At 37.6% G+C, this 21,110-nt stretch overlaps 1 pseudogene; it reads left to right on the forward strand.

Moving 5' to 3' along the window:
• The first annotated feature begins 111 nt into the window (after positions 1–111).
• On the forward strand, positions 112–20,073 carry LOC126076369 (olfactory receptor 6C1-like; annotated as a pseudogene).
• Positions 20,074–21,110: the final 1,037 nt, after the last annotated feature.

The raw sequence follows: 21,110 nt of genomic DNA on the forward strand, positions 1-21,110 counted from the left end.
TTTCTCCTGACTCACATAGCTACAGGGGCTGGTGAACCCAATGTCGGCAGGTCAGACAATAGGTCTCTGGCTCACAGGCTGTGGAGACTGATGAATACAAGAGAAATAGGCATGACGGCAGGTCAGTTGCTAGCTCATGTCCGAGGATCAGGTGAACAAGAGCCAACTGAGGGATCCAGAGTGAGCAAAAGTCCACAAACCTTGCCAGAAAATCCATCAAATTAGATGCAGGCTGCACTCCCCAGGAAACTGTTTTTCAACTGATTGATTACTCACAGGAGATCCCATAATGTAGGTGGTCACATTATCTGAGATCTCATCATGGAGGTGACTACATCATTATATGACTGCCAAAATACATCAAAACTGCCAAACCACTGAGAATCATGGCCCAGCCAAACTGACACAGAACCATAATAATCACAGTCTGTAGTTTGTCATCTTGGCACCTGTACAGATCTGCTTAAACCATACATAATCTCTGAATAAAGGCAATTATAAATTCATACTTGCAACTAACATGATATAGCACATGTACAACCAAAAACACGCTAACTCTGTTTACATCTTATATTTTATAAGTGAAATGAAAAACCCAAACCTGTTGCCATTAAGTCAACTGCAACTTGTAGGGACCCTGTGGGACAGAGTAGAACTGCCTTATACGGTGTCCAAGGAGAGGCCAGCAGATTCGAACTGCAAAGATTTTGGTTAGCAGCCAAGCTCCTTAACCACAGCGTCACCAGGGCTCCTTTGTAAGTGAAGAAAACAAAAATATTTGATGCACACATACAAGAAAGAAATACTCTTAACAATTACGTCCTCATTTCTACAGCTGGTCATGTGACCTCAACTTGTATTTAGAACTACCTTCCTCTACCACCCATTCTGTATTCTCTTTGCCCTCAGCAAGTACCTCAGCTGGTCATGGATCTTTGCCTGGTGGAGTGACCCAAACGTCATTCCTGAAGGGTCCGAGCCACTGATAATCATGTCCGAATTGGGTTGTTGTAGTTTGTCATTGACTTTAATCACAGGGTGTGGTAGTGCTAAGAGATACCCTAAGAGATTCCCTGTATTCCAGACATACTCTTCTTTGCCTTCATTATGTAATATCATTTCAATTTCCTCTCTTTAATCAGCAACAATTATAACAGCCAGTATGGTAAGTCCCTTCTTTGCCTGTTGATCTAAAGCATAAGGAGTCCAAACTGGCCACGTGGCATTCTTAACTTCTAGTTCAATGAAATCCATGATGTGTTCCCAGGTTCCTCCCTTTGGAACTAAGACCTCTAGACCTGAAAAGCATGGGGTTGAGGGGACAGGAAGCAAAAATTTTGTGAGTGAGTCACTAGGGATAATAGTGAGTGATACCACTCCCACTTCTTCCCCTTGATTACTGGACCCATGAACCCTGGCTATGGGGGAAAGAGCACCATATATTGGAGAATGGCTTAGAACATATACACCCTCCTGGAGAACATCGTCCCACCCCTGCAAGGTATTGCCACCTAGCTGGCACTGTAATTGTGTCTTTAGAAGGTCATTTCAAAGTTTTATCACACCAGCTGCGTCAGGATGATGGGAAACATGGTAAGACCAGTGAATTCCATGAGCATGGGGCCATTTCGCACTTCGTTTCCTGTGAAGTGAGTCCCTTGATCCAATGCGATACTGCATGGGATACCATGATAGTGGATAAGACATTCTATAAGTCCACAGATGGTAGCTTTGGCAGAAGTGTTGTGTACAAATCCATATTCAGGGTGTTTATTCCAGTAAGAATAAAATGCTACCCTTTCCATGATGGAAAAGGTTCAATATAATCAATCTGCCACCAAGTTGCTAGCTGATCACCTTGAGGACTAATGCCATACTGGGGACTCAGTGTTAGTCTCTGCTTCTGTTAGATTGGGCACTCAGCAGTGGCTGTAGCCAAGTTGGTCTTGGTGAATGAAAATCCATGTTGTTGAGCCCATGCATAACCTCCATCAATATAAATAAAAACATAACATCTCTCAAGCTACTCCATCATACAGAAACAGAAGGCTTCACATAATTATATTTTACATAATTCAACACTTTTCAAATTGCTTTTTAATCCTATTTTAGAAATGAGGAAAGCAAGGCTTTACCAACATTTCCAAGGTTACAACACAAATAAATGAAGTCTTGAGTAAAAGTCTATTTCTCTTGAAACTGACATTTAATTTTTTTATCATTACAGTACATTGCTTCCCATAGATATTCTTGCAATGTGAGCAGAATATATTTTTACATATTGAGCAGAATATATTTTTAAGAACATTTTACTCCCTGAAAATAACAAAAATTCTCTGCAGTAGAAAATAAATTAGGATATCTTCTAGAATAACTCTTTTAATGTACTGATTAAACTGAATTGTGTTCATTATTATTCACATATTATGATGAGAACATATCATAAATATATAAACCATCATGAATGTCAACTTATTTTTTCGCAAAATAAAATTGTATTAAATATTATGGTTGACTCAGATTAATTCAAATATTTAACAATCAAGAATAACTTTATTTTTGGACAAGTTTTGGTAAGCAAGTGATTCAGTAGAAAATATTAAAAATACTATTTTACTAAACCCCCACATGCCTGACTCTTTGTCATACTGTAGGGGTTTGTGTGTTACTGTGATGCTGGAAGCTATGACACTGGTATTCAAATACCTGCAGGGTCACCCAAGTTGGACAGGTGTCAACTGCACTTCCAGACTAAGACAGAGTAGGAAGAAGGATTATCCAGTAAAAACTTCATGAATAGCAGTGGAACCTTATCTGATATAGTACAGGAAGATGAGCCACTCAGGTTGGAAGGCACCTAAAATATGACTTGAGAAGAGCTGGCTCCTCAAAGTACAGTCTACCTTAATGATGTGGATGGAGTGAATCTTCCAGAACCTTCATTTGCTGATGTGACAGAACTCTAAATGAGAAAAAAACAGCTGAAAACATCAATTTATAATCAGAATGTGGAGGGTACGAAGTATGAATCAAGGAAAATTGGAAATAGTCAAAAATGAAATGGAACACATGAATGTCAATATCCTAGGCATTAAAAAATTAGTAAGTGGAAATGGCCTAGTATTGGTCATTTTGAATGGGAAAATCATATAGTCTACTATGGTAGGAATGACAACTTGAAGAAGAATGGCATTGCATTCATCGTCAAAAAGAACATTTCAAGATCTATCCTGAAGTACAATTTTGTCAGTGATAGGATAATGTCCATAAGCCTACAAGGAAGATGAGTTAGTATGATCGTTATTCACATTTAAACACCAACCACTAAGGCCGAAGATGAGGACATTGAAGGTTGATACCAACTTCTTCAGTCTGAAATTGATTGAACATGCAATCAGGATAATTACTGGTGATTGGAATGCAAAAGATGGAAACAAAGAAGAAGGATCAGTAGTTGGAAAATATGGCTTTGGTGGTAGAAACGATTTCAGAGGTCACATGAGAGAATTTTGTAAGAGCAATGACTTCATTGCAAATAATTTTTTCAATAACATGAATGATGACTATATACATAGACCTCACCAGATGCAATACAGAGGAATCAAATCAACTACATCTGTGGAAAGAGATTATGGAAAAAGCTGAATATCATCAGTCAGAACAAGGCCAGAGGGTGGACTGCAGAACAGACCATCTCATATGCAGGTATAAGTTGAAGTTGAAGAAAATTAGAACAAAGTCGACAAGTGCCAAAGCATGACCAAGAGTATGTCCCACCTGAATTTAGAGACCATTTCAAGAATAGATTTGGCTAGCTGGACACTAATGGCCTAAGACCAGACAAGTTGTGGAATGACATCAAGGACACCATACATGAAGAAAGCAAAAAGTCATTAAAAAGAGAGGAAAGACAGAAAAGATCAAATGGATGTCAGAAGAGACTGAAAGTTGCTCCTGAACATAAGCAGCTAAAGCAAAAGGAAGAAATTATGAAGTAAAAGAGCTGAACAGAAGATTTCGAAAAGAGTGGCTCCAGAAGACAAAGTATTATAATGACATGTGCAAAGACCTGGAGGTAGAAAACCAAAAGGGAAGAGCATGCTTGGTAGTTCTCAAGCTAGAAGAACTGAAGAGAAAATTCAAGCCTTGACTTGCAATATTGAAGAATTGTACGGGCAAATATTAAAAGACATAGGAAGCATCAAAAGTAGATGGAAAGGGAAGCGGGGCCAAGATGGCTGACTAGGTAGAAGCTACCGCAGATCCCTCTTGCAACAAAGACTCGGAAAAACAAGTGAATCAATCACATACGTGACAATCTACGAACCCTGTCCATCAAACACAGAACTAAGGAGTTAACCTGAGTGACAGGGGCGTGAAAAGCTGCACGCTGAAGCAGTGACCACTTCTGGAACTGACGTCCTGTGCCACAGCCTTGAGCCCTCGCGGTTCCCTGGTGCCAGAGTGGTGGGGCTGATCGCGGCTTACGGAGACAGGGCAAGCACAGGAAGCAGCCCTAACCCCTAATCCCTTGAAGTAACCTCGGCAGAGACCCAGCCAGCACAAGCAAGCTGCACACCGACGCGAATGACAGGAGAATGAGAAACCATGGGGAAGCAGCGACTGTTTTCGCAACCTGGAGCCAGCGTCCCAGTCAGAAAACCTTGGTGCCGGGCTTTGGACTAAGCTCAGAGGAGCTTATTGAGGCTTCCTGAGATGGTGGAAGCACGGGACACAGACATAACCGCCTGGAGTAACCTCAGTAGAAACCCAGCCAGCACATGCAGACTGCACACTGACGCAGCTGACAGGAGAAGGAGAAACCATGGGGAAACAGAGACTGGTTTTGGAGCCTAGAGAGCAGTGTCCCAGCCAGAAAACCTTGGCACTGGGGTTTGGACTAGGAGCAGAGGAGCTGACCACGGCTTCCTGAGACGGTGCAAGCATGGGGTGCAGGTCTGACCCTCAGGGCAATCTTGACCCAGCCAGCGCACACAGGCTACAGGCCCCTCTGGAATCTCACATAAAACAGTCTTCACCAAACAAGACAGTAACGTTGTCTATATTGCTGAGCTGCTCTTTCCTATATATCTGATTCCTCCCCTCCCTGCCCCAGGCTGTTTCATTAACATTGGAATTTCCTGGGCCAGGGACTGAAGTGCTCTGCAGGGTGTTTTTTTTTTTTTTTTCTAACCCATTCTCCTGGCCTGAGAGAAGCAGCAATAAACAATCCTGGGGGAAAAAATACTTCCCTGACTTCCCTGAACTGGAATAATAATACAGAACCAGCTCCAGCCAAGCAAAAGAGATCCACAGTCTTTACTTTCATCCCTACAGGGAACTAGATGGCTATTATAATGCAAAGGCAATTCTGATAGAGATCTGACTGTGATTGTTTTAGCAAAGCAGTGGGAAGACAAGTTTTGGAGGTCTGATACCTCTCTACCTATTAAACAGAGCCCTCACTGATCCACAGGAGGGAACTGAGGGCTGAAGCCCCACCCAAACCACCTAGCCAACTGCTAAAGGGATCTGATGATAGTGACACCTACCAATCTTTAAAGATACAAGCATTGGGTGCCTAAGGTACAGCTGCAGAGCCCACCCACCAAAGTGCTCTAGGAATAGAGGCACACCTACCTCACTGGCACGTGGGAGAAGGCTGTCGGCATCCTGCCCTCCTCAGAGTGTGACCCCCTGCCGCTACTAGAATCTGGTTCGTACAACCATCACCACTACTCCTCTAAGTTATTAGGTGACAGCCTACACCACACACTAGGTGACCCACAATAAGGACACCTAAGCTGATTCTATTCAAGAATAGTGAGTGGACTCATAGGCTCATATATCTGGTAACAGCTCAAATCAGCTGGTAGTAGGTCATAAGTGATTCAAAGGCTGCAAAAATCTACTAGCCCATCTGGGTATATTGAAGCAAAACTAAACAAGAAGATAAGACTCAGTGAGCAAATATAGAATAAATCACTACAATATCTTATAGATGGCTTGGAGACAGCAGTCGATATCAAATCACATAAAGAAGCAGACCATGATTTCCTCTACGAATCCTCAAATTAAAGAATCAAAATCTTTCCCAAATGAAGATACATTTCTGGAATTGCCAGATGCAGGATATAAAAAACTAATATAAAGAATGCTTCAAGACATTGGGGATGACCTCAGAAATGAAATAAGGCAATCTACAGAAAAAGCCAAGGAACACACTAATAAAGCAGTTGAAGAAATCAAAAAGATTATTCAAGGACGTAGGGAAAAATTAATAAGCTGCAAGAATCCATAGACAACATTCAGAAATCCAAAACATTAACAATAAAATTACAGAATTAAACAACTCAGTAGGAAGTCAGAGGAGCAGAATCAAGGAATTGGAATGCACAGTGGAGGAGGTGGAGGAAAAGGCAATTGACACCAATATAGTTGAAGAAAAATCAGATAAAATAATCTAAAAGAATGAAGAAACCCTAAGAATCATGTGGGACCGTATCAAGAAGAATAACTTCCGTGTGCTTGCAGTTTTCAGAACAGGGAGGGCTAACAGAAAATACAGAGAGAATAGTTGAAGATCTGTTGGCAGAAAACTTCCCTGGCATCATGAAAGATGAAAGGATAGATGTCCAAAATGCTCATCGAACCCCATATAAGATAGATCCCAAAAGAAAATCACCAAGGCATATTATCATCAAATTTTCCAAAACCAAAGATAAAGAGAAAATATTAAAAGCAGCCAGGGATAAACGAAAAGTTGCCTACAAAGGAGAATCAATAAGAACTTCAGACTACTTCGCAGAAACCATGCAGGCAAGAAGGCAATGGGATGACATATACGGAGCACTGAAAGAGAAAAACTGCCAGCCAAGAATCATCTATCCAGCAAAACTCTCTCTCAAATATGAAAGTGAAATTAAAACATTTACAGATAAACACAAGCTTAGAGAATTTGCAAAAACCAAACCAAAGCTACAAAAATTACTAAAGGAAATTATTTGGTCAGAAAATCAATAATATCAGATGCGAACACAATACAAGGTCACAGAACAGAACATCCTGATATCAACTCAAATAAGGAAATCACAAAAACCAAATAAGATTTAAAAAAGAAAAAAAATGCTCAAAACAGGGAATCATTGAAGTCATTATGTAAAAGATTACGATAATCAAAAAAGAGGGACTAAATACAGGATACATAGATGTTCCATACGGAGAGGAAAACAAGGAGATATAGGATGACAGAAGTCAAGTTTTTACTTAGAGAAATAGGGGTAAATATTAAGGCAACCACAAAGAGGTCTAACAATTCCATACTGCAAAATAAAAACCAAGATAAACATAATGATTCAATAAAAATAAATTCAACTACTATGAAAATGAGGAACACACAATTTACAAAGAAAAACTTCTCAGCTCCAAAAAGTAAGTAGAAAAATGAAACGTGAACAACACACAAAAAAAAGGCGTCAAAATGACAGCACTAAACTCATCCTTATCTATAATTATGCTGAATGTAAATGGACTGAATGCACCAATAAAGAAACAGAGTCTCAGACTGGATGAAAAAAACAGGTTCTGTCTATATGCTGCCTACAAGAGACACACCTTAGACTTAGAGACACAAATAAACTAAAACTCAAAGGATGGAAAAAAATGTATCGAGCAAACAACAATCAAAAAAGAGGAGGGGTGGCAATATTAATTTCTGACAAAATAGACTTTAAAGTTAAATCCACCACAAAGGATAAAGAAGGACACTACATAATGATTGAAGGGACAATTGACCAGGAAGATATAACTATATTAAATATTTTTGCACCCAATGACAGGGCTGCAAGATACATAAAACAGACTTTAACAGAACTGAAAAGTGAGATAGACGCCTCCACAATTATAGTATGAGACTTCAACACGCCCCTTTCTGTGAAGGATAGGCCTTCCAATAAGAAGCTCAATAGGGACACGGAAGATCTAATTGCTACAATCAACCAACTTGACCTCATAGACTTATACAGGACACTCCACCCAACAGATGGAAAGTATACCTTTTTTTCTAGTGCACAAGGAACACTCTCTAGAATAGATCACATTTTAGGTCATAAAACAAACCTTTTCAGAACCCAAAACGTTGAAATATTACAGAGCATCTTCTCAGACCATAAGGCAATACAAGCAGAAATCAATAACAGAAAAATCAGGGAAAAGAAATCAAATACCTAGAAACTGAACAATACCCTGCTCAAAAAAGACTGGGTTATAGAAGACATTAAGGAGGGAATAAAGAAATTCATAGAATGCAATGAGACTGAAAACACTTCCTATCAGAGCCTTTGGGACACAGTGAAAGCAGTACTTGGAGGTCATTTTATATTAATACATGCACACATCCAAAAAGAAGAAAGGGCCAAAATCAGAGAACTGTCCCCACAACTTGAACAAATAGAAAGCAAGCAACAAAAGAATCCTTTGGGCACCAGAAGAAAACAAATAATAAAAATTAGAGCTGAACTAAATGAATTAGAGAACAGAAAAACAATTGAACAAATTAACAAAGGCAAAAGCTGGTTCTTTGAAAAAAGAAACAAAATTGATAAACCATTGTCCACACTGACTAAAGAAATACAGGAAAGGCAACAAATAACCTGAAGAAGAAATGAGATGGGCCATATCACAACAGACCCAACTGAAATTAAAAGAATCATATCAGATTATTATGAAAAATTATACTCTAACAAATTTGAAAACCTGGAAGAAATTAATTCCTAGAAACACACTACCTACCTAAACATACACAATCAGAAGTAGAACAACTAAATAGACCCATAACAAAAAAAGAGATTGAAAAGGTAATCAAAAAACTCCCATCGAAAACAAGCCATGGCCCAGACGGCTTCACTGCAGAGTTCTACCAAAACATTCAGAGAAGAGTTAATACAACTACTACTAAAGGTATTTCAAAGCATAGAAAAAAGGATGGAATACTACCAAACTCATTCTATGAAGCTAGCATACCCCTGCTACCAAAACCAGGTAAAAAAAACCTGTTTTTGGTAGCAAGGATCTGCTACCAAAACCAGGTAAAGACACTACAAAAAAAGAAAATTATAGACCTATATCCCTCATGAACATAGATGCAAAAAACCTCAACAAAATTCTAGCCAATAGAATTCAACAACAAATCAAAAAATAATTCACCATGACCCAGTGGGGTTCATACCAGGTATGCAGGGATGGCTCAACATTAGAAAAACAATTAATGTTATCCACCACATAAATAAAACAAAAGACAAGAATCACATGATGTTATCAATGGATGCAGAAAAGGCATTTGACAAAGCTCAACACTTATTCACGATAAAAACTCTCAGCAAAATAGGAATAGAAGGAAAATTCCTCAACATAATAAAAGGCATTTATACAAAGCCAACAGCCAACATTACCCTAAATGGAGAGAGTCTGAAAACTTTTCCACTGAGATCAGGAACCAGAAAAGGATGCCCTTTATCACCACTGTTATTCAACATTGTGCTGGAAGTCCTAGCCAAGGCAATTAGGCTAGATAAAGAAATAAAGGGCATCCAGATTGGCAAGGAAAAAGTAAAAGTATCTATTTGCAGATGACCTGATCTTACATACAGAAAACCCTAAGGAATCCTCAAGAAAACTTTGGAAACTTAATAGAAGAGTTCAGCAGAGTTTCAGGTTACACGATAAACATACAAAAATCATTTGGATTCCTCTACATCAACAAAAAGAACATTGAAGAGGAAATCACCAAATCAATACCATTCACAGTAGCCCCAAGAAGATAAAATACTTAAGAATAAATCTTACCAAAGGTGTAAAACACCTATACAAAGAAAACTACAAAGTACTAATGCAAGAAACTAAAAGGGGCCTACATAAGTGGAAAAACATACCTTGCTCATGGATAGGAAGACTTAACATTGTAAAAACGTCTATTCTACCAAAAGCCATCTCTATATACAAAGTACTTTCGATCCAAATTCCAATGACATTTTTTAATGTGATGGAGAAGCAAATCACCAACTTCATATGGAAGGGAAAGAAGCCCCGGATAACTAAACCATTACTGAAAAAGAAGAAGAAAGTGGGAGGCCTCACTCTGATTTTAGAACATATTATACAGCCACAGTAGTCAAAACAGCCTGGTACTGGTACAACAAGAGGCATATAGACCAACGGAACAGAGTTGAGAACCCAGATATAAATCCATTCATACATGAGCAGCTGATATTTGACAAAGGCCCAGTGTCAGTTAATTGGGGAAAAGATAGTCTTCTTAACAAATGGTGCTGGCATAACTGGATATCCATCTGCAAAAAATGAAACAGGGCCCATAGCACACAGCATGTACAAAAACTAAATCCAAATGGATCAAAGACCTAAACATAAAGTTTAAAACGATAAAGATCATGGGAGAAAAAATAGGGACAACGTTAGGAGCCCTAATACAAGGCATAAACAGAATATAAAACATTACTAAAAATGACAAAGAGAACCCACATAATTGGGAGCTCCTAAAAATTATAAAACCTATGCTCATCTAAAGACTTCACCAAAAGAGTAGAAAGACGACCTCCAGACTGGGAAAAAATTTTCAACTATGACATCTCCGACCAGTGCCTGATCTCTAAAATCTACATGATTCTGCTAAAACTCAACCACAAAGAGACAAACAACCCTATTAAAAATTGGGCAAAGGGTATGAACACACACTTCACTAAAGAAGACATTCGAGCGGGTAACAGATACATAAGGAAATGCTCTCAATCATTAGCCATTAGAGAAATGCAAATTAAAACGACAATGAGATTCCATCTCACTCCAACAAGGCTGGCATTAATCCAAAAAACAGAAAATAATAAATGTTGGAGAGGCTGTGGAGAGACGGGAAGGAATGTAAAATAGTACAACCACTTTGGAAATCAATTTGGCGTTTCCTTAAAAAGCTAGAAATAGAACTACCATATGACCCGGCAATCCCACTCCTTGGAATATATCCTAGAGAAATAAGAGCCTTTACACGAACAGATATATGCACACCCATGTTTGTTGCAGCTCTGTTTACAATAGCAAAAAGCTGGAAGCAACCAAGGTGTCCAACAACAGATGAATGGATAAATAAATTATGGTATATTCACACAATGAAATACTATGCATCGATAAAGAACAGTGATGAATCTGTGAAACATTTTATAACATGGAGGAATCTGGAAGGCATTATGCTGAGTGAAATTAGTCAATTGCAAAAGGACAAATATTGTATAAGACTACTATCATAAGATCTTGAGAAATAGTTTAAACTGAGAAGAACACATTCTTTTGTGGTTACGAGGTGGGGGGGAGGAAGGTGGGGGAGCGGTATTTACTAATTAGATAGTAGATAAGAACTACTTTGGGTGAGGGGAAGCACAACAGTAAATACAGGGGAGGTCAGCATAACTGGACTAAACCAAAAGCAAAGAAGTTTCCTGAAAAAACTGAATGCTTCGAAGGTCGGCAAAGCAGGGTCAGAGGCTTGAGGACATGGCTTCAGGGGACATCTAAGTCAATTGGCAAAATAAAATCTATTAAGAAAACATTCTGCATCCCACTTTGAAGTGTGGCGTCTGGGGTCTTAACGCTAACAAGCGGCCATCTAAGATGTATTAATTGCTCTCAACCCACCTGGATCAAAGGAGAATGAGGAACACCAAGGTCACAAGGTAATTATGAGCCCAAGAGACAGAAGGGCTACTTGAACTAGAGACTACATCATCCTGGACCAGAAGAACTAGATGGTACCCAGCCACAAGGGATGACTGCCCTGACAGGGAGCACAACAGAGAACCCCTGAGGGAGCAGGAGAAGAGTGGGATGCAGAGCCCAAATTCTCATAAAAAGACCAGACTTAATGGTCTGAGTGAGACTAGAAGGACCCCGGCTGCCATGGTCCCCAAACCTTCTATTGGCCCAGGACAGGAACGATTCCCGAAGCCAACTCTTCAGACATGGATTGGAGTGGACAGTGGGTTGGAGAGAGATGCTGATGAGGAGTGAGCTACTTGCATCAGGTGGACACTTGAGACAATGTTGGCATCTCCTGTCTGGAGGGGAGATGGGAGGGTAAACGGTGGTAGAAACTGGCAAAATGGTCACAAAAGGAGAGACTGGAAGGAGGGAGCAGGCTGACTCATTAGGGGGAGATTAAACAGGAGTATGTAGTAAGGTGTATATAATTTTATATATGAGAGACTGACTTGATTTGTAAACTTTCACTTAAAGCACAGAAATAATTTTAAAAAAAGTAGATGGGAAAATACCTGTGTCACTATACTAAAAAAAAAAAGTCTACATTCAACCATTTCAGGAGGTAGCATATGATCAGGAAGTTGCCTTGAAGGCATTGGCAAAAAAAGAAGTCCCAGAAATTGATGGAATACCAATTGATATGTTTTAACAAACAGATGCAACACTAGAAATGCTCATTCGTCTATGCCAAGAAATTTGGAAGATAGTCATCTGGCCAGCCATCAGGAAGATACATATTTATGCCTAATCCTAAGAAAAATGATCCAACAGAATGAGGAAAGTATCAAACAATTTCATTAATACCACATGCAAGTAAAATTTTGCTGAAGATCATTCAAAAGCAGCTGCAGCAGTGTATTCACAGGGAACTGCCCAAAATTCAAGCCGGATTCAGAAGAGGACATGGAACAAGGGATGTCATTGCTGATGTCAGACGGATCCTGGCTGATAGTAGAGAATACCAGAAAGATGCCTACCTGTGATTCATTAACTGTGCAAAATGCATTCATCAGGGTGGATCATAAAAAATTATATAAAACATTGTGAAGAATGCAAATTCCAGAATGCTTAATTGTGCACGAGTAACCTGTACCTGGATCAATAGGCAATCATTCTAACAGAACAGGGGGATACTACGGTTTTACGTCCAGAAAGGTGTGCATCAGCGTTGTATCCTTTCGCCATACTATTTCAATCCGTATGCTGAGCAAATAATCCAAGATGTTAGACTAAAAGAAAAAGAATGTAGCATCAGGATTGAAAGAAGACTCGTAGACAACCTGCCTTATGCAGATGTCACAACCTTGCTTGCTGAAAGTGAAGAGGACTTGAAGCATTTTCTGATTAATATCAAAGACCACAGCCTTCAGTATGGATTCCACCTCAGCGTAAAGAAAGCAAAAATCTTCACAACTGGACCAATAAGCAACATCATGATAAACAGAGAAAAGATTGAAGTTGTCAAGAATTTCATTTTACTTGAATCCACAATCAACACCCATGGAAACAGCAGTCAAATCAAACGGCATATTGTAGTGGGTAAATGTGCTGCAAAAGATTGCCTTAAAGTTTTGAAAAGCAAGGACATCTCTTTGAAGACTAAGGTGTGCCTGACCCAAGCCACAGTGTTTTCAATCACTCATATGCATTCCAAAGCTGGACAGTGAATAAGGGAGACCAAAGAACTGAAGCCTTTGAATTGTGGTATATTGATTATATCATTGTCTGCCAGAAGAATGAACAAATCTGTCTTGGAAAAAGTACAAGCAGAACACTCCTTAGAATCAAGAATGGTGAGACATGTCTCACATACTTTGGACATGTTTTCAGGAGGGATCAGTCCCTGGATAAGGGAGGGTCAGCAAAAAAAAGGAAGACCTTCAACGTGATGGATTGACGCAGTGGCTGTAAAAATGAGCTCAAGCATAACAAAGTCTGTAAGGATGGTGCGGTTCTGGGCAGTGTTTTGTTCTGTTGTATATAGGGTCACTTTGAGTCAGAACTGACTTGAGGGCACCTAACAACAACAATTTTAGTAACAATTCATATTTGAAAACAGACTAATACATAATGGGATCGAAATTAGAACAAGGAAGAAATTTTTCGTGAAGACTGTCATGGTGTAGTAGAAAAAGTTCTCAACTGATAAACAGATTTCCTTCTTTATATCCTTCAAGAACTTTGCTCTTTATTGTGTGACATTATTCATTTTCTCTCACTGGCTTGTCCACATTATTTGGTAAGCTGCACGAAACTGAAAATCATAAGTATTGTTATTTCAGTTTATCCCCAGTGCCTTGTACATTACTAAAGATTACAGATCCTCAATAATTTTTTTATTGAATTGATAAAATAGTGAGTCAATGGACTTCCATTTTGTTAAGTCTGAAAAGAGGCTGAGGGGAGTCTGAAATCTACTGCTTACTAAATTTCTAAATTAAATGCTTCTATTAAGTCCTAAGATATAGTCAACATACCAATCAGATAAAAATGAACCTTCTTGATAGTAGATCCTTCTCAAAAATTAATGCTATCACTGTAAGGGAAAATGAAGTAATGTTTAGAGATAGTTTTAAAGTTTGATAGTATTTAATGTAAATCTTGTCATGCCTACCCATGGAAACTCATTGAGTAATGAATTCTAACTTATGGATCTTTTTATTGTTCTATATTTAGAGTTTTAGAGAGTAGGCAAACTATTCCATGAACTCGTGACCCATTCCTTATGCCCATTCTGTCTCTTTGGACTTTGTCCCTCAAGCTTCCTATTCCAATTTTAGTACTAATGGTGATAACAGTTTTATAACCCTTGGCTCTTGTCAGCACATTTGAATCACCAAAATAGTTCTCATGAGCCTGGGGAATATAAGGTAGATAAAACTTTGTGACTTACATAGGTCAAAGTCCAAGTAGAAACCATGTCCAAACAGGTTCAAAGTAACTGTTTACCTTTCTTCTCTTCACTATTTTGCTCCCCATGTCTACAGTGGGAAATATGTCAAAGAATCTTAGCTATAGAAACAAAACAATTTCAAATGTGATAGGAGAGATTTCTACTGAGAAATGCTGAATGTCTTGGCCTAGAACAGAAATGGTTGCCAATATATATATTTTATAACTTCAACCAGCCAACCCAGAGTGCTTGTGTGACAAACAGAGGTAAGGCTAGAAAGTTGAAGCCAGTGAAAATTTCCCTTGCAGTGATTCATTAATTATTAGCTCAACCTTTTATCAGAGTGAATAGAGTAATTTGGTGTTGCTATTTCTCTCAACATATATCAAGAATTGTGAAAAATGAATATGTTTACATTTCCTATTTATCATATTTGTGTATTTATTTTGAAAAAATCATAATCTCTTATTTTGGTCTTTCTCATTGATTACAAGCATTCTTGCTGAATGAATAATTCCTGTTTAATAAATAAAAGGCTTTGGCTTTAGACCAAACAAGTTAGAATTCTAAATCTAGCATTTACTACTTGTATGATCTTGTTTGTTACTTATGATCTTGTTTGTTACTTAACCTTGCTCCGTGTCAGTTTCTTCAAATTTTATCATAGAGTATAAAGTATATAAAGCCTTAGCATTGTCCCTCAAATGAGGGCCCTCAAAATACGGTAATTATTATTTTAAACCAGCCTATCTACATCAAGTATAGGAATTTATTTTACTTAAGAATAGTAAAGATAACAGTAACCACTATCTGGGAGTACATGCTTTATATAAAATGTATAAATCAGTTCTATTTTTTTAATTTAAATTAACCCTCACAATAACTTCATGAATTATTATTCTCATTTAACAATAAATAAACAAAAAAACAAATACACAAAACTAGAGAGATTAAGTAACTTGTCCCAATCCACAAGAGTTGCATATCCTGTGAATTGCCCCAACAATCCCATAAATTATAAATTAATAGTAAGTCTTGATGTCATGCTTTTCATAAGAATTCTTTTCATTTTTAAAATTAATATTATCTTTAAAGATGGGTACCTCATTAATAAATTGAAAGAATAAGAATATAAGTAGAATTTCTCTTTGAAAACCTATAGAATTTGAAAGGGTAATTTGGTTATTGTTTTCCTTCATTATTTCTATTAAAACTGATAGTGCTTTGATCTAACATTTGTGATTCAATTTTACCCATACTTATTGGAAAAAAAAATCAAGGCCATTTTTTCCTGATGACTCTGGGAAACAGAATTTTGAAGTAATTATAGAATTATCCTAGGACAATTCTAGAGTAACCATTCTGTAAAAAAAAAAAAACTAAATTGGTTTTTCTTATGAGACATTATGCAGCCAGTCATGATGAAGTACTTATACAATATTAGGTGTCATTGAACATAGTCAGGAATGGAATTGACCATGCCAGAAAATATATTGTTATAAAACCACACTTTTATCCAGGATATAAAATTACACTGAGACTCATTTCTCTTCTCTGACAAATTAAATGAGTACATAGAATTAACACCAAGAAAGACAGATAGAAAGAGAATTGGAAAATTAGGTGGTATTGCTGACAGAACAAATTTCCCTTGGGATACATTCAGAACTTTATTTATGACTTCTTTGGAGTTTTAACTGAAAAAGAGAGAATTCAGGAAAAAAATAGAAACCGTGGGATAGTAAACAGTTTCCAGTTACATTGTAGAACTTAGGGGGGTTCCTACCCAGTGATTGTAATTTGTTCAGGAAAGAATAAGGAAAAACAGTCTCTAAATCTCTAACCAAAGCAAACCAAAACAGTCAATCCCAACTTTTGGTCTTAGAATATAAATGTGCTTCATAGGGTTTTCATGGCTGATTTTTAGAAGTAGATATCCAGGCTTTCTTCCGAGGCACCTCAGGGTAGACTAGAACCCCCAAAGTATTGGTTACCAGCTGAGCGCATTCACTGTTTGCACCACCCAAAGCAAAAAGCCAAACTAGTTGCCATTGAGTCGATTCCTGCTCATACACTGCCCAAGGACTCCCAATTCTCTAGTAGGTCTTTAATAGAGTTGCTCCTTTAAATTGGACAACTTGGAGAATGCTATTGTTTTTTTTTCCTCAAAGAGACCATCGACTTTCCTATGGAGTAGCAGACATTTCCTAAAAAGGACTGGAATAATTTTCAGTTACCTCACTTAACACAATGGCAGGTATTTGTTTATTGAATTGCTTAATTTTCGCTTTCAATAACCCACAAGACTGACTCAACAAGGAGACATCTAAGGTAGATAAGAATTCATTGAAAAGAAAAAGACAGAAAGGAATATGAAACTTGTTATCATGAGTTATGGGTGACTTGGAAAAGCAGAGCTGAGTAAGGAGTTAGAAAAGAAAACATGATAATGCTTTAGCGACTTGGAGATATTCTTCACAATTCTACTTTAAATCTATGACAGAAATGGTTTAAGGATAAGAGTCATAAACATGTTAATTACAGAGGGCTGTTAATTGAAATCAATGACTTTCATGTTCATAAATATGTATCAGATGCTCGAACCACAATGAGTATATTTACACAATATTTAGTTGAGCTTCCCGGTCCCTGTGATGCCTGTTCCTCCTGCAGGTGTCCTTAAGCCTGTTTTCTTTTGTCCCTGAGAAAGAGCAAAAGGAAATGCTCATTTTCCTGTGAATCTCACATGCTTTTCTAACATCACCGGCCACCATCCATCTCAGCTGGAATTTTCATTGAATCAAGAGAACTATTTGTGCTGTTAAACAGTGAAGTGAAGGAAAAAGAGCTCAGGCAGTTAAGTGGGGAAAATAAAAAGGAAAACAACTTGAGACATTTTACAGTATTATGATGCATTGTTCACTATAGAATCAAGAATCTTAGATCTATAGTATTATTTTATTGCAGACACTTCTCTCATTATTCTGAAATAAAAATTTACTATTAATGCATACAATGAGTGATATGATAATGAGCAATTTAATTAAGAGAGAGAAGTTTTAGCTTTACTTTAAAGTGTATTATTGTTTAGGAGGAAAAAATAAAGGACTTTCATGTTCTGGTTTATGGATTACTTCCAGGTATTTAGAAAATGGATCTTCTAATGAAAAGTAAATGCTAATGTAGATAAAAGAAAAAATATATAAAACATCCATGAGAAAACAGAATGCACATGTAATAAAGAGATTTAGATGGGAAAAATTTTGATTTAAAAAATGTTTTGTGCAGATTGATGTTTATTTTAGTTGCTCAAAAATTTTCGTTTCCTTACCCTGTGACGTGAGCTGTTCTGAACTTCTACTCTGCCTCCTCTCTACTCTCAAATAACTAAGGATGGTCCTGGCAACGAACAGCATTCGTGGCCTCAAATGAATGGTCAAAACCAACAGCAAACTCAAGTAACCCACTGCCTTCAACTTGATTCCGACTCATAGCGACCCCATAGGACAGAGCAGAACTACCCCAGAGCATTTCCAAGGAGTGCCTGGTGGTTTTGAACTGCTGATCTTTTGGTTAGCAGCTGTAGCTGTTATCCACTATGCCACCAGGGTTTTTTGGTTAAACTCAAGTAGGAGGTTGGAAAAGATAACTGTGAGCCAGCGAGGAAATTTAGTAATCTGTCACATTATTAGAGTCCCCATTTAAGTGGCCATTTTATTGACACAGAAACCCGATGGCGTAGTGGTTAAGAGCTACGGCTGCTAACCAAAAGGTCGGCAGTTTGAATCCACCAGGTGCTCCTTGGAAACCGTGTCGGGCAGTTTTACTTTGTCTTGTGTGGTCGCTATGAGTCGGAATCAACTTGCCAATAATGGGTTTGGCTTCGGCTTTTGGTTTTATTGACACATTTGGCTTATAGATATTATACCTATAAACAATACTAAAAGTGACAAGAATTAGGAAGTGGAACACTTTTATTGGGTTTGGAGAAATAGCAAGAAGGTGTTTCTAATGAGAAGGGACTCTCATGCAAATGCCTTTAAAGGTCTATATGCAGTATTTTTTATTCTAGTATTATTTAACATTAAAAAAGACCTAGGTTCAAATCCCTAGGTATGGCATATGTGATTGAGGAAGAATTTAAAAAATGCTTTAAGCTTCAGTTTGTGATTTGTTTAAAATATCGATTCGAGGAAGAAATATTCTGGCATATGATAAAAACTTACTTTAAAAATGTTAGTTTCTGTTAGTAAATTGTTTTAAACTTCCCCTGAAATGTAGTATGCCATTATATGTTTACTTCCAGAGCCAGATTCCATGGCTCTTCTTGGGTAACTGCCTTTTTTGCAGGTGCTCCCTTTGTATTTTCTGCTATAGATTTCACAAGAGAAAAAAAAAGAAAAACTTCACAGGCATAACAGTTTGTCCTCTTGGGACCGTGAGATGACCCAAATCTTCAGTTTGTGATTTTTGTCTTTCTGTTCATCACCTACATGCTCAGCATCACTGGGAACCTGACCATTATCACCCTCACCCTGCTGGATTCCCACCTCCAGACCCCCAAGTATTTTTTCCTCAGGAATTTCTCCTTATTAGAAGTTTCATTCACAACTGTCAGTATACCCAAGTTCCTGGGCACCATTATTACAGGAGATAAAACCATTTCCTTTAATGATTGTATGACACAGTTATTTTCCTTCATTTTCCTGGGAGTCACAGAGTTTAACCTCTTGGCTGCCATGTCCTGTGACCGCTATGTGGCCATCTGTAAACCCCTGCATTACACGACCAGCATGAATGGTAGAGTCTGCACAGTGCTTGTCTTCACTTCTTGGCTGGCTTCATTCTTAATCGTATTCCCACTACTTATGCTATTCACACAGCTGGATTACTGTAAGTCCAATGTTATAGAGCATTTTACCTGTGATTATTTCCCCTTATTATGACTTTCATGTTCAGACACAAAATTCCTGTGTTTTTTTTTTTTTTATGCCTTTCATATTCAGACACAAAATTCCTAGAGTTAACTGGGCTTTCCTGTGCTGTGTTTACTCTAATGTTCACTTTGACATTAGTAATTCTGTCTTACGTATATACAATCCGAACAATTTTGAGAATTCCTTCTACTAGCCAGGGGACAAAGGCCTTTTCCACATGTTCGTCCCACATGATTGTCATATCCATCTCTTATGGCAGCTGCATCTTCATGTATATTAACCTGTCAGCAAAAGGCAGGGTGTCTTTGAGCAAGAGAGTAGCTGTCCTTAACATCTCAGTAGCTTCCATGCTGAACCCTGAGGAATCAGCAGGTCAAGCGAGCCTTCATGGACATGGCGAGGAAGATTGCATTTTTCTAAAGCAACTGAAAAAGTAAAGGTGCTGTCATGAAGTAGAGGAATGTTGAAGAACAATTAATATAGAACAGGGCTTTTTAAAAGCCTATTAAAATCCATATGGTCTCCCTAGAGTTATCTGTCATTTCTTAAACTTTTATTGCCAACAGTTGACAAGGTTATTTGAAGATGTAACTTTAAAAGTGTATATAGATACACATATACATATACATATACATAGTCATATATGTTCCCAATCAAATTCCAATCCTCTCCCATATACTATTCTGGGGCACTAATTTTTCTATTCCATAACTATGAGACTGACCTTCTTTTATTATTCTAAAGATGCTTTTAAAATTTCAAGTTGTTTCACAATAGTTTTTATAAGGAAGAGAGAGGCAGAGAAAATTGTGTTTTAGGATTATCTCAAAAACACACTTTCTAGAATTTCAGGAGATCACACATCATGTTTAGCATTATTTCTGATTGACTATAAACATAATTTGATTACAGTTTTATTAAAACTTTTCAGATAGATCTTTTCCAAGTTGTAGACAATCAGTAACTATGTGAAAAACAATACCACTAAAAGAATAATGTAGTTATATTTGCTATACACATCAAAAAGAATTTCTTCCTATCCAGCTTAAAAATTTCTGTGGCATATAATTGATTAATTTAGAAAATAATTATTGATACATGTACTTGCTTACAGAAAACTAGTAGTTTTCCCTAATACTGCTTCCTATATTTCAGAACGTCATAATTACTATATATGCAATACTATTCTTAATAAAAGCCTGAAGAAATACATGCTACTAGATACCTGATATAATTTCTTTTTCTGTGTGTCAGTAGTATTTGTAAGTAAATATTGATGTTGGGGTGCTCTTCCTGAAAAATCAAAATCTGAGACGTTAATAACTGTCCCATATTTGTGGCTATTTTGATATAATAAGATACATGACCAATACTTTTCATTGTTTAATGAAGTGACCAACCCAAACCAATCCAAATCCAAAGCAAACCTGTTGCCATGGCATTGATTGAACCTTTCA

This window comes from Elephas maximus, chromosome 4, assembly GCF_024166365.1.
Source record: "Elephas maximus indicus isolate mEleMax1 chromosome 4, mEleMax1 primary haplotype, whole genome shotgun sequence".
In the NCBI taxonomy this organism is placed as follows: Eukaryota; Metazoa; Chordata; class Mammalia; order Proboscidea; family Elephantidae; genus Elephas; species Elephas maximus.